General features: G+C 39.5%; 1 long non-coding RNA gene across 1 annotated transcript; it reads left to right on the plus strand.

Moving 5' to 3' along the window:
* Window positions 1-5,852: 5,852 nt before the first annotated feature.
* Window positions 5,853-7,160, plus strand: LOC147245923 (uncharacterized). Its single transcript, XR_015109808.1, has 3 exons — window positions 5,853-6,199; window positions 6,283-6,571; window positions 7,119-7,160. It is a non-coding gene; the product is annotated as an uncharacterized LOC147245923 (long non-coding RNA).
* The last annotated feature ends 6,941 nt before the right edge of the window (window positions 7,161-14,101 follow it).

Here is a 14,101-nt window from a genome sequence, read left to right on the forward strand (position 1 = left end):
TTATACATGTGTATACATGTGTGTATATGTATATGTTTATACATGTGTATACATGTGTATATATGTATATGTTTATACATGTGTATACATGTGTATATATGTATATGTATATACATGTGTATACATGTGTATATATGTATATGTATATACATGTGTATATATGTATATGTATATACATGTGTATACATGTGTATATATGTATATGTATATACATGTGTATACATGTGTATATATGTATATGTATATACATGTGTATACATGTGTATATATGTATATGTATATACATGTGTATACATGTGTATATATGTATATGTATATACATGTGTATACATGTGTATATATGTATATGTATATACATGTGTATACATGTGTATATATGTATATGTATATACATGTGTATACATGTGTATATATGTATATGTATATACATGTGTATACATGTGTATATATGTATATGTATATACATGTGTATACATGTATATACATGTGTATACATGTGTATATATGTATACATGTATATACATGTGTATACATGTGTATATGTATATACATGTGTATATGTATATACATGTGTATACATGTGTATATGTATATACATGTGTATACATGTGTATATGTATATACATGTGTATACATGTGTATATGTATATACATGTGTATACATGTGTATATGTATATACATGTGTATACATGTGTATATGTATATACATGTGTATACATGTGTATATGTATATACATGTGTATACATGTGTATATGTATATACATGTGTATACATGTGTATATGTATATACATGTGTATACATGTGTATATGTATATACATGTGTATACATGTGTATATGTATATACATGTGTATACATGTGTATATGTATATACATGTGTATACATGTGTATATGTATATACATGTGTATACATGTGTATATGTATATACATGTGTATACATGTGTATATGTATATACATGTGTATACATGTGTATATGTATATACATGTGTATACATGTGTATATGTATATACATGTGTATACATGTGTATATGTATATACATGTGTATACATGTGTATATGTATATACATGTGTATACATGTGTATATGTATATACATGTGTATACATGTGTATATGTATATACATGTGTATACATGTGTATATGTATATACATGTGTATACATGTGTATATGTATATACATGTGTATACATGTGTATATGTATATACATGTGTATACATGTGTATATGTATATACATGTGTATACATGTGTATATGTATATACATGTGTATACATGTGTATATGTATATACATGTGTATACATGTGTATATGTATATACATGTATATACATGTATGTATATATGTGTATATATGTGCATATATGTATGTATACGTGTATATATGTGTGTATATGTGTATATATGTGTGTGCATACACATATATATGTGTGAATATGTGTGTGCATACACATATATATGTGTGTATACGTGTGTATATATACACATGTGTATACGTGTGTATATATACACATATGTGTATACGTGTGTATATATACACATGTGTATACGTGTGTGTATATATACACATATGTGTATACGTGTGTGTATATATACACATATGTGTATACGTGTGTGTTAATGTATATGTTTATACATGTGTATACGTGTGTGTATATGTATATGTTTATACATGTGTATACATGTGTGTATATGTATATGTTTATACATGTGTATACATGTGTATATATGTATATGTTTATACATGTGTATACATGTGTATATATGTATATGTATATACATGTGTATACATGTGTATATATGTATATGTATATACATGTGTATATATGTATATGTATATACATGTGTATACATGTGTATATATGTATATGTATATACATGTGTATACATGTGTATATATGTATATGTATATACATGTGTATACATGTGTATATATGTATATGTATATACATGTGTATATATGTATATGTATATACATGTGTATACATGTGTATATATGTATATGTATATACATGTGTATACATGTGTATATATGTATATGTATATACATGTGTATACATGTATACATGTATATACATGTGTATACATGTGTATATATGTATACATGTATATACATGTGTATACATGTGTATATGTATATACATGTGTATATGTATATACATGTGTATATGTATATACATGTGTATATGTATATACATGTGTATATGTATATACATGTGTATACATGTGTATATGTATATACATGTGTATACATGTGTATATGTATATACATGTGTATACATGTGTATATGTATATACATGTGTATACATGTGTATATGTATATACATGTGTATACATGTGTATATGTATATACATGTGTATACATGTGTATATGTATATACATGTGTATACATGTGTATATGTATATACATGTGTATACATGTGTATATGTATATACATGTGTATACATGTGTATATGTATATACATGTGTATACATGTGTATATGTATATACATGTGTATACATGTGTATATGTATATACATGTGTATACATGTGTATATGTATATACATGTGTATACATGTGTATATGTATATACATGTGTATACATGTGTATATGTATATACATGTGTATACATGTGTATATGTATATACATGTGTATACATGTGTATATGTATATACATGTGTATACATGTGTATATGTATATACATGTGTATACATGTGTATATGTATATACATGTGTATACATGTATGTACATGTATACATGTATATACATGTATATACATGTGTATATATGTATATGTTTATACATGTATATACATGTGTATATGTATATACATGTGTATATGTATATACATGTGTATATGTATATACATGTGTATATGTATATACATGTATATACATGTATGTATATGTGTATATGTATATATATGTATATACATGTATATACATGTATGTATATATGTGTATATACGTGCATATATGTATGTATACGTGTATATATGTGTGTATATGTGTATATATGTGTGTGCATACACATATATATGTGTGAATATGTGTGTGCATACACATATATATGTGTGTATACGTGTGTGTATATATACACATATGTGTATACGTGTGTGTATATATACACATATGTGTATACGTGTGTGTATATATACACATATGTGTATACGTGTGTGTATATATACACATATGTGTATACGTGTGTGTATATATACACATATGTGTATACGTGTGTGTATATATACACATATGTGTATACGTGTGTGTATATATACACATATGTGTATACGTGTGTGTATATATACACATATGTGTATACGTGTGTGTATATATACACATATGTGTATACGTGTGTGTATATATACACATATGTGTATACGTGTGTGTATATATACACATATGTGTATACGTGTGTGTATATATACACATATGTGTATACGTGTGTGTATATATATCGATATATATATATATCTTCCCGTCCTTCTTTACTTTAGTGCTGCCTTCGTTATGGGCGACTGCTCCAGTCTTTTTCACAGGCCTCCGGTCCAGTTTTTAACTGGTTTCAATCTCATCTTGTTTCCAGACAATTTTATGTAAACACAGAGGAATGTTCCTCAAGAAGACACAAATAGATTGTGGGGTTCCCCAGGGTTCAATTTGAGGTCAGACATGCTATAGTCTATATGCTGCCACTTCCTCAACAGACAGGATAAACTTCCCTCATTCTTAGCGATTGACTGGTTTTTACCCTTCATTTCCAGCGTTACTCTGGTCGCCTCTGGTTTTTCCTGACTGATGACAGCGTCTCCTCAGTTCCATTTCCAAGCAATGTATAATGCATTTGAACAATCACATTGAATTTTGATAATCGTGGCAGTTCTGATGACTGTTGTCATCCATAATCTGCAGCTGCTACTAACCTGACATGCCAAATGGCTACACAGCACTTTATCAGGTGTTGTGGAACCAGCAGCCTCACAGGGTGAAGCTGTGGAACATTGCTACGTCACCGTGCCTCTAATCCCCTCGTTTCCTTGTCCTTTTTCCAAGCAAGATAAACCGTATGACACACGTTAACACGTCGCAGGTCATTGACGTAGCTTGATGCAGCGTGACCAGCCTGCAGCCCTCAGCTGAGCCCCATGGAGAACATGAAGGAATGAGTTTCACACTTCAGCTGAGAAAATAGAGGCGTTGCTGACAGCAATAGACTGGTGAACGGGTTTGGTGACAGCCCAAAGCGTGGTATTATTCTCTCAAAATAGATGCAGCTCAGATAACTGTGCCTCTGTGTGTCTATGCCTCTGTGTGTCTGTGCCTCTGTACTTCTGTATGTCTGTGCCTCTGTGCTTCTTTGGGTCTGTGCCTCTGTACTTCTGTATGTCTGTGCCTCTCTGTCTGTGCCTCTGTGTGTCTGTGCTTCTGTGTGTCTGTGCCTCTGTGCTTCTGTGTGTCTGTGCTTCTGTGTGTCTGTGCCTCTGGGTCTGTGTTTGTCTGTGCCTCTGTGTGTCTGTGCTTCTGTGTCTGTGCCTCTGTGTCTCTGCCTCTGTGTCTGTGCTTCTGTGTGTTTGTGCCTCTGTGTGTCTGTGCCTCTGTGTCTGTGATTCTGTGTGTTTGTGCCTCTGTGTGTCTGTGCCTCTGTGTGTTTGTGCCTCTGTGTGTCTCTGCCTGTGTCTGTGCTTCTGTGTGTTTGTGCTTCTGTGTCTGTGCTTCTGTGTGTCTGTGCCTCTGTGTGTCTGTGCTTCTGTGTGTGTGCCTCTGCGTGTCTGTGCCTCTGTCTGTCTGTGCTTCTGTGTCTGTGCTTCTGTGTGTCTGTGCCTCTGTGTGTCTGTGTCTGTGCCTCCGTGTGTCTGTGCTTCAGTGTGTCTGTGCTTCTGTTTCTGTGTGTGTGTGCCTTTGTGTTTGGTCATCTATGTGTTTGTGTCTCTGTGTGTCTGTGCTTCAGTGTGTCTGTGCTTCTGTGTCTGTGTGTGTGCCTTTGTGTTTGTGCTTCTATGTGTTTGTGCCTCTGTGTGTCTGTGCTTCAGTGTGTCTGTGCTTCTGTGTCTGTGTGTCTGTGCCTCTGTCTGTGCTTCTGTGTGTTTGTGCCTCTGCGTGTCTGTGTCTGTGCTTCTGTGTGTCTGTGCTTCTGTGTGTCTGTGCTTCTGTGTCTGCGTCTGTGTGTGTCTGTGCCTCTGTGTGTGTCTGTGCCTCTGTGTGTCTGCCTCTGTGTGTCTGTGCATCTGTGTGTCTGTGCGTCTGTGCTTCTGTGTCTGCGTCTGTGTGTGTCTGTGCCTGTGTGTCTGCGTCTGTGTGTGTCTGTGCCTCTGTGTGTCTGTGCCTCTGTGTGTCTGTGCTTCTGTGTCTGTGCCTCTGTGTGTCTGTGTCTGTGCTTCTGTGTGTCTGTGCTTCTTTGTCTGCGTCTGTGTGTGTCTGTGCCTCTGTGTGTCTGCGTCTGTCTGTGTCTGTGCCTCTGTGTGTCTGTGCCTCTGTGTGTCTGTGCCTCTGTGTGTCTGTGCCTCTGTGTGTCTGTGCTTCTGTGTCTGTGCCTCTGTGTGTCTGTGTCTGTGCTTCTGTGTGTCTGTGCTTCTGTGTCTGTGCCTCTGTGTGTCTGCGTCTGTCTGTGTCTGTGCCTCTGTGTGTCTGTGCCTCTGTGTGTCTGTGCTTCTGTGTCTGTGCCTCTGTGTGTCTGTGTCTGTGCTTCTGAGTTATGATGTAATGTTGCTACGCTGCCATTTGCTATAATTCCATTGTTTTCTGTATTTCATCTTACAAAAGCGTCAACTTCAATGCCAGAGAGGACAAGTTTTTTAGATGAGAAAAGTCTTCACATGGAGAGTAATCGAAACACTCGCCCTCACACACACACACACGCACGCACGCACGCACGCACGCACGCACGCACGCTCACAAGCTCTATTTTTTTCATTTTTTTCTTCCTCCAATATGTTGAGAAGACCAGAAAGTCTCCACCGTTGTTGGAACAAAGTCAACGTTTTGCATGTCTTCTGCAGCGACACTCATGGAGCTCTGCCTCTGTGGTTCTGAAGCAGCCGGTCCTCATCCACCCAGACTCCTCTCAGCATTCCTGGACTCTGCTGCCTAAAGGACCCCAGCTGGTTTCAGCTTTAATCAGCTGGATATTACAAAACTTTAATTTAGTTCGTCCAGACTTCTCTTACTGGATGAAAGCCAACTTCATCATGTACTCAAAAGACTGAACAACAGTGAGTGATTTGCTGCTGCCCAGGAAGAGTTGCTCCTGGCGAAAAATATCTCATCTGATTCTCTCTGTTTATTGCATTGTCAGGTATCTCTTGTCCTTGTCAAAGTGCTGCTCAGCTGAGGTCTGCCTGTGTGATGCTGTAATCAGGCGGGCAGCTGCCAGTGGTGGTGGCTTGTGAAGTGAAGCCCGTCATTGCTCATGGTCTCAGAATGGGCCCACACCTGTCGCTGGCCCGGCCCGTCACCCCCCACAGGGATAATGATAGCCTGGAAGATGATGAATGTTTGGGGTGTAATCAGGCTCTCAGCTCACCCTGGCTGCTCTATTCTGGGAGGTGCAAGGGAGCTCCAGAGGAGACTTTGACAGAGTTCAGGTGGGTAAATACAGCCAGGCTCCTCTGTAACCTTGTCTAGACCTCCACACACCACTCACAGGCCGAAGCTGCTGGGGGGGCAGCTACCAGTCCCAGCATATCAGACATGTTTCTCTGGTCATCCTACCAGTCTCTACTGGTCCTGAGGAGATCCCAACGTTCTCAACAATCACGGGAGGTTCCCAACTCAAAGGTGACAGGAACCTGCCGACCTGTCTGGTAGTTTGACCTGTAAACATGGAAGTCCATGCTTGTGAAAGTGGGGCGAACGCACCTGGATATTGAGGTTGCTCGTAGAAAGACTCCCTCCGGCACAGCGACGCTCTGATTGGCTGCTGATAAGCCTGCTGCTCTGCACGTGTAGAAGGTCAAAGGTCACAATAACTCCATTAATGCCTGGATACCTCGCTGGTGGCGTCTTCCCCTCGTCCATCACTCAGATCACATCTGGCCAATGGAGACGTGCCCAGCCCACCTGATTCACCTGAACCAAACCTTCTCAGTTTTCAAGCCAAGTTTTTGACTCCCTATCAAATCCAACTCAAAGGTGCGCCAAGCGTTGCTGCCGGACGTCACTCCTGTGAGGGCGCAAACTCCAACTGTTTGTGAGTCAATTTACATTCTGTCTTCATACAATATCTTTACCGTACCAGGTCAGGCTTACAGCTGAGCACTCAAAATTATTTTGAGTTTGTACTAAAGAGACACTTCTCGCAGAGTTTGTCTGTCCTGGAATCGATGCTCACACTAGCTAGGACCTACAGAGGAAGCTAGGAATAACAAACTATTTCACTGAGAAACGGCACACGAGTGTTGTCGCTGCTACGCGACTCAATCGACTGCTCATTCCCCAGTGCAGGCGCACTGACACCCGCACCTCGCTGACACAGCAAGGCTTCCTGCACCTTCACAGATACTCACAAATTCCATTCTGTTTTGTTTGAGTGCATAACAAAGACAGGAAGAACGCGTCGGAGGACAAGAACTCATCTGCTAGAAAGACGAGCTCCTGATGTGAAGGAAAAACCCTTTCATTATAAAACTCTGTTCACACATGAATTTGACATGCAATTAAAACAGGGAAGTTTTTGTTGTCTGTGATTTCACAAGGAAGATCTTCATGAAGGCACGTGTGATGAGGAGCCAGCAGAACAGGAGACGTGATGAAGAAGCAGCCCTGAGGAGGGAGGAGCAGCCCTGAGGAGGGAGGAGCAGCCCTGAGGAGGGAGGAGCAGCTCTGAGGAGGGAGGAGCAGCCCTGAGGAGGGAGGAGCAGCCCTGAGGAGGGAGGAGCAGCCCTGAGGAGGGAGGAGCAGCTCTGAGGAGGGAGGAGCAGCCCTGAGGAGGGAGGAGCAGCTCAGGCACGGCAGGTAAAGAGAAGGAGAAGAGCTGATGTGAGACAAGATTCACCTCTGCTGCATCCTGAAGGTTTTTATCTCTCCTCTCAGTGGAGGACATTGGCAGGGAGTCGGCCTCCAGCTGAGAGGAGGAGGAGGGAACCAGAGCAGAACCTTGATCTGCTCCTCCGTGACTCCCTGATAACTTCAAATAAACCTCACCTTCTCCTGCTGGCCTGAGCTCAGAGGAGCTCCTTCACCTGTTCGATCATTACGTGCTGGACTCATGTACACCGTGAGTGTGTGAGAGTGTGTGAGTTTGAGTGTGTGTGTGTGTGTGTGTGTGTGTGAGTGTGTGTGTGTGAGAGAGAGTGTGAGTGTGTGTGTGTGAGAGAGAGTGTGTGTGTGTGTGTGAGAGAGAGTGTGTGTGTGTGTGTGAGAGAGTGTGTGTGTGTGTGAGAGAGAGTGTGTGTGAGTGTGAGAGAGTGAGAGTGTGAGGGTGTGAGAGTGTGTGAGACAGAGTGTGTGAGTGTGTAAGAGAGTGTGAGAGAGAGTGTGTGTGTGAGTGTGTGCGTGTGTGTGTGAGAGAGTGTGTGTGTGTGAGTGTGTGGCAAAAATGAGAGAACACAGCAACATCAATGCTACTGAGAGGCAATGACATCAGCTTGTGTGTAATAAAACTACCACACTGACATTTGACCTTACACACCCATCCAATATGAATGTTCAACCACTGTTCATGTCACATGACTGCCAAACAACATCAAATAAATTTAATCTTCTACTGGACATCAAAGCAGTTTGTCTCTGTAGAAAGCAACAATCCAGTAGCATGAACTGGTTTTAATACCAGACGCTGGTTTTAACTCTAGCTGGGCTTAAATTTAACCCCTTCTCTCCATCATCAAAGTCTCCTACCAGGGACCCCTCCTACCAGGACCCCTCCTACCAGGACCCCTTCGACCAGGGACCCCACCGACCAGGGACCCCTCCTACCAGAGAGGAGTCAGTTGTGTCATGGCAGTTGTGTCAGGGGTCCGCTCCACCTGCATCATCCTCTGGGCACCTCCTGCCTGCAGGTCGTCTGGATCCTCCGTGGTGATCCTCCTCTAGAGGAGGACCACAGCTCCAAGGACAGGGACAGTTGGCCTCTATTCAGCTCTACATACATGTACATGTGTTTTTCAGTCCTGCATGTGTGATCGCTTGATGTCATCATCAGTCATGATGGAGGAGGCCTTAGACTCTCATCTCACCTTCCAGGCAGAGTTTTGCTGCCGCCCCCCCACAACACCTCCGGACTCATCAGCATGCTGACGCCGCGCGTCTCCTAATGACCAAGTCTCCCTGATTTAGACCCAAGGTTGCTCTCTGACATTTGCAGCTGATTAAGAATTTGCCTGGGCGGTGACCTTTGCGTGGTGTGAATCTGGCTGTCGTTGCATTCGTGCTTCCATTATCATGCAGTCACATCTAATCTCACCTGGAGGACGGCGGGGTGAGGGTGGGGGTGGGGTATGAATCAAGCTGCTGCACTCAGAGAAGAGTTTTCTGAAGCCCGACCAAATCAATGTCATGCAAAAGGGCTTCCTGGTTTTAGGCTGCATTAAACTAGAGATTATACTGGGATTATACTGGGATTATACTTCAGTCTCGCTCTGTGCAGGACAAATGATAGCGTCGGTCAGTTATTATAATGTGATGAAAACAATTGTCAAAATATTCCTCAGCAGGTTTTGTGCTGATAGTTGACACAGTAGAGTTTTCATTACAACCCGACTGGGATTATACTGATAATGGACTAGATTATACAGAGGTTATACTGGGATTATATTGATGGTAGATTGAGGTTATACTGGGATTATATTGATGGTAGATTGAGGTTATACTGGGATTATATTGATGGTAGATTGAGGTTATACTGGTATTGTATTGATGGTAGATTGAGGTTGTACTGGGATTATATTGATGGTAGATTGAGGTTATACTGGGATTATATTGATGGTAGATTGAGGTTATACTGGGATTATATTGATGGTAGATTGAGGTTATACTGGGATTATATTGATGGTAGATTGAGGTTATACTGGGATTATATTGATGGTAGATTGAGGTTATACTGGGATTATATTGATGGTAGATTGAGGTTATACTGGGATTATATTGATGGTAGATTGAGGTTATACTGGGATTATACTGATGGTAGATTGAGGTTATACTGGGATTATACTGATAATAGACTAGATTATACAGAGGTTATACTGGGATTATATTGATGGTAGATTGAGGTTATACTGGGATTGTATTGATGGTAGATTGAGATTATACTGGGATTATATTGATGGTAGATTGAGGTTATACTGGGATTATATTGATGGTAGATTGAGATTATACTGGGATTATATTGATAGATTGAGGTTATACTGGGATTATATTGATGGTAGATTGAGGTTATACTGGGATTATATTGATGGTAGATTGAGGTTATACTGGTATTGTATTGATGGTAGATTGAGGTTATACTGGGATTATATTGAATGTAGTTTGAGGTTATACTGGGATTATATTGATGGTAGATTGAGGTAAAACTGGTATTATATTGATGGTAGATTGAGGTTATACTGGGATTATATTGATGTAGATTGAGGTTATACTGGGATTATATTGATGGTAGATTGAGGTTATACTGGGATTATATTGATGGTAGATTGAGGTTATACTGGGATTATACTGATAATAGACTAGATTATACAGAGGTTATACTGGGATTATACTGATAATAGACTAGATTATACAGAGGTTATACTGGGATTATATTGATGGTAGATTGAGGTTATACTGGGATTATATTGATGGTAGATTGAGGTTATACTGGGATTATATTGATGGTAGATTGAGGTTATACTGGGATTATATTGATGGTAGATTGAGGTTATACTGGGATTATATTGATGGTAGATTGAGGTTATACTGGTATTGTATTGAATGTAGATTGAGGTTATACTGGGATTATATTGAATGTAGATTGAGGTTATACTGGGATTATATTGATTGTAGATTGAGGTAAAACTGGTATTATATTGATGGTAGATTGAGGTTATACTGGGATTATATTGATGGTAGATTGAGGTTATACTGGGATTGTATTGATGGTAGATTGAGATTATACTGGGATTATATTGATAGATTGAGGTTATACTGGGATTATATTGATGGTAGATTGAGGTTATACTGGGATTATATTGATGGTAGATTGAGGTTATACTGGTATTGTATTGATGGTAGATTGAGGTTATACTGGGATTATATTGAATGTAGATTGAGGTTATACTGGGATTATATTGATGGTAGATTGAGGTTATACTGGGATTATATTGATGGTAGATTGAGGTTATACTGGTATTGTATTGATGGTAGATTGAGGTTATACTGGGATTATATTGAATGTAGATTGAGGTTATACTGGGATTATATTGATGTAGATTGAGGTTATACTGGGATTATACTGGGATTATATTGATGGTAGATTGAGGTTATACTGGGATTATATTGATGGTAGATTGAGGTTATACTGGGATTGTATTGATGGTAGATTGAGATTATACTGGGATTATATTGATAGATTGAGGTTATACTGGGATTATATTGATGGTAGATTGAGGTTATACTGGGATTATATTGATGGTAGATTGAGGTTATACTGGGATTATACTGATAATAGACTAGATTATACAGAGGTTATACTGTGATTATATTGATGGTAGATTGAGGTTATACTGGGATTATATTGATGGTAGATTGAGGTTATACTGGGATTATATTGATGGTAGATTGAGGTTATACTGGGATTATATTGATAGATTGAGGTTATACTGGGATTATATTGATGGTAGATTGAGGTTATACTGGGATTATATTGATGGTAGATTGAGGTTATACTGGTATTGTATTGATGGTAGATTGAGGTTATACTGGGATTATATTGAATGTAGATTGAGGTTATACTGGGATTATATTGATGGTAGATTGAGGTTATACTGGGATTATATTGATGGTAGATTGAGGTTATACTGGGATTATATTGATGGTAGATTGAGGTTATACTGTGATTATATTGATGGTAGATTGAGGTTATACTGTGATTATATTGATGGTAGATTGAGGTTATACTGGGATTATATTGATGGTAGATTGAGGTTATACTGGGATTATATTGATGGTAGATTGAGGTTATACTGGGATTATATTGATGGTAGATTGAGGTTATACTGGGATTATATTGATGGTAGATTGAGGTTATACTGGGATTATATTGATGGTAGATTGAGGTTATACTGGGATTATATTGATGGTAGATTGAGGTTATACTGGGATTGTATTGATGGTAGATTGAGATTATACTGGGATTATATTGATAGATTGAGGTTATACTGGGATTATATTGATGGTAGATTGAGGTTATACTGGGATTATATTGATGGTAGATTGAGGTTATACTGGGATTATACTGATAATAGACTAGATTATACAGAGGTTATACTGTGATTATATTGATGGTAGATTGAGGTTATACTGGGATTATATTGATGGTAGATTGAGGTTATACTGGGATTATATTGATGGTAGATTGAGGTTATACTGGGATTATATTGATAGATTGAGGTTATACTGGGATTATATTGATGGTAGATTGAGGTTATACTGGGATTATATTGATGGTAGATTGAGGTTATACTGGTATTGTATTGATGGTAGATTGAGGTTATACTGGGATTATATTGAATGTAGATTGAGGTTATACTGGGATTATATTGATGGTAGATTGAGGTTATACTGGGATTATATTGATGGTAGATTGAGGTTATACTGGGATTATATTGATGGTAGATTGAGGTTATACTGTGATTATATTGATGGTAGATTGAGGTTATACTGTGATTATATTGATGGTAGATTGAGGTTATACTGGGATTATATTGATGGTAGATTGAGGTTATACTGGGATTATATTGATGGTAGATTGAGGTTATACTGGGATTATATTGATGGTAGATTGAGGTTATACTGGGATTATATTGATGGTAGATTGAGGTTATACTGGGATTATATTGATGGTAGATTGAGGTTATACTGGGATTATACTGATAATAGACCAAGATTATACTGAGATTATTGGGGTCCTGCATGTGTATTACACTCTGACATTTATCCTACTTTTCCTCTCCAGTTTATTTCAGTGGGATCAGATTTGTTGTGAATTTGTTTCAAATGAACACATAAAAATGTTGAGCAGAATCAACGTTCTCAAGCAGATCCACCATGATTCCTCAGTGATGGTGAGAGACCCAAAAACTTCCATGAAAGCAGAAAAAGAAAGAAAGGGAGGGAAGGAGAGAGAGGGAGAGAAGGGAGGCCCTGAGACATAAACAATCACAACATTGGATCCACTAACAGTGATCCAACTTTATAAGACAACAACGACATGTTCAGGCATGGTAGCAACACTGAAGCATCAGTAGTATTACAGTATTAGTTGGGGTTAAAGTAAAAATACCATGCTCATATTACCACATCAGCGTAAATGTGACAGAGCAGTGGGAGTAAACAGGAACAGGCACTGGGGTGGGAGTTTCCAGCAGTACTCTCTCTGACTGAGAGAGTAAAATAAACTAGCATACTCTTGTAGTACACGGTAGTATTTCCCAGCAGACAGCAGAAGGAGGCAGGCTCAAACGGGTTGCTGCAGCAGCCGAAAACCAAGGGGAGGAGGATTTGAATTCTTCTTCTCTTAGATGCAGAGAGCTTCAGGCTCCGGCCCCTCTGGGCCCCTGTACCAGTAAGGGGTGCAAACTCTTACTTTGCTGTCCACTGGCGGCTATTGGTCCCCGGAACTGATGATGTCATGAGGACGTCTCGAGACGCCCTCGCCAACATGTCATCTTGTTCTTGACTGCACAATGACATCACGAGCAGCAGCGGCTGCTGTGGTCAGGTTGCTTCATCGTCACTGCTGTGGAGGCACTTCCACGATGAACGCCTCAATGACCATGACAGCGACGTCCCCAAGGGTAGCAGGCCGGGAGACAAAAGGCCACTGAACGACTCCCACCAGCCCCTGTGGAGCCAACACGCGCGCAGCAGAGGGAAGAATTACGATGTGATGACGACATTCCCAAACACAGAGCTGAGGGGAA

This window comes from Aulostomus chinensis, chromosome 17, assembly GCF_037954235.1.
Source record: "Aulostomus chinensis isolate RoL2024-O1b breed Wild chromosome 17, RoL_Achi_v1.0, whole genome shotgun sequence".
Lineage (NCBI taxonomy): Eukaryota > Metazoa > Chordata > Actinopteri > Syngnathiformes > Aulostomidae > Aulostomus > Aulostomus chinensis.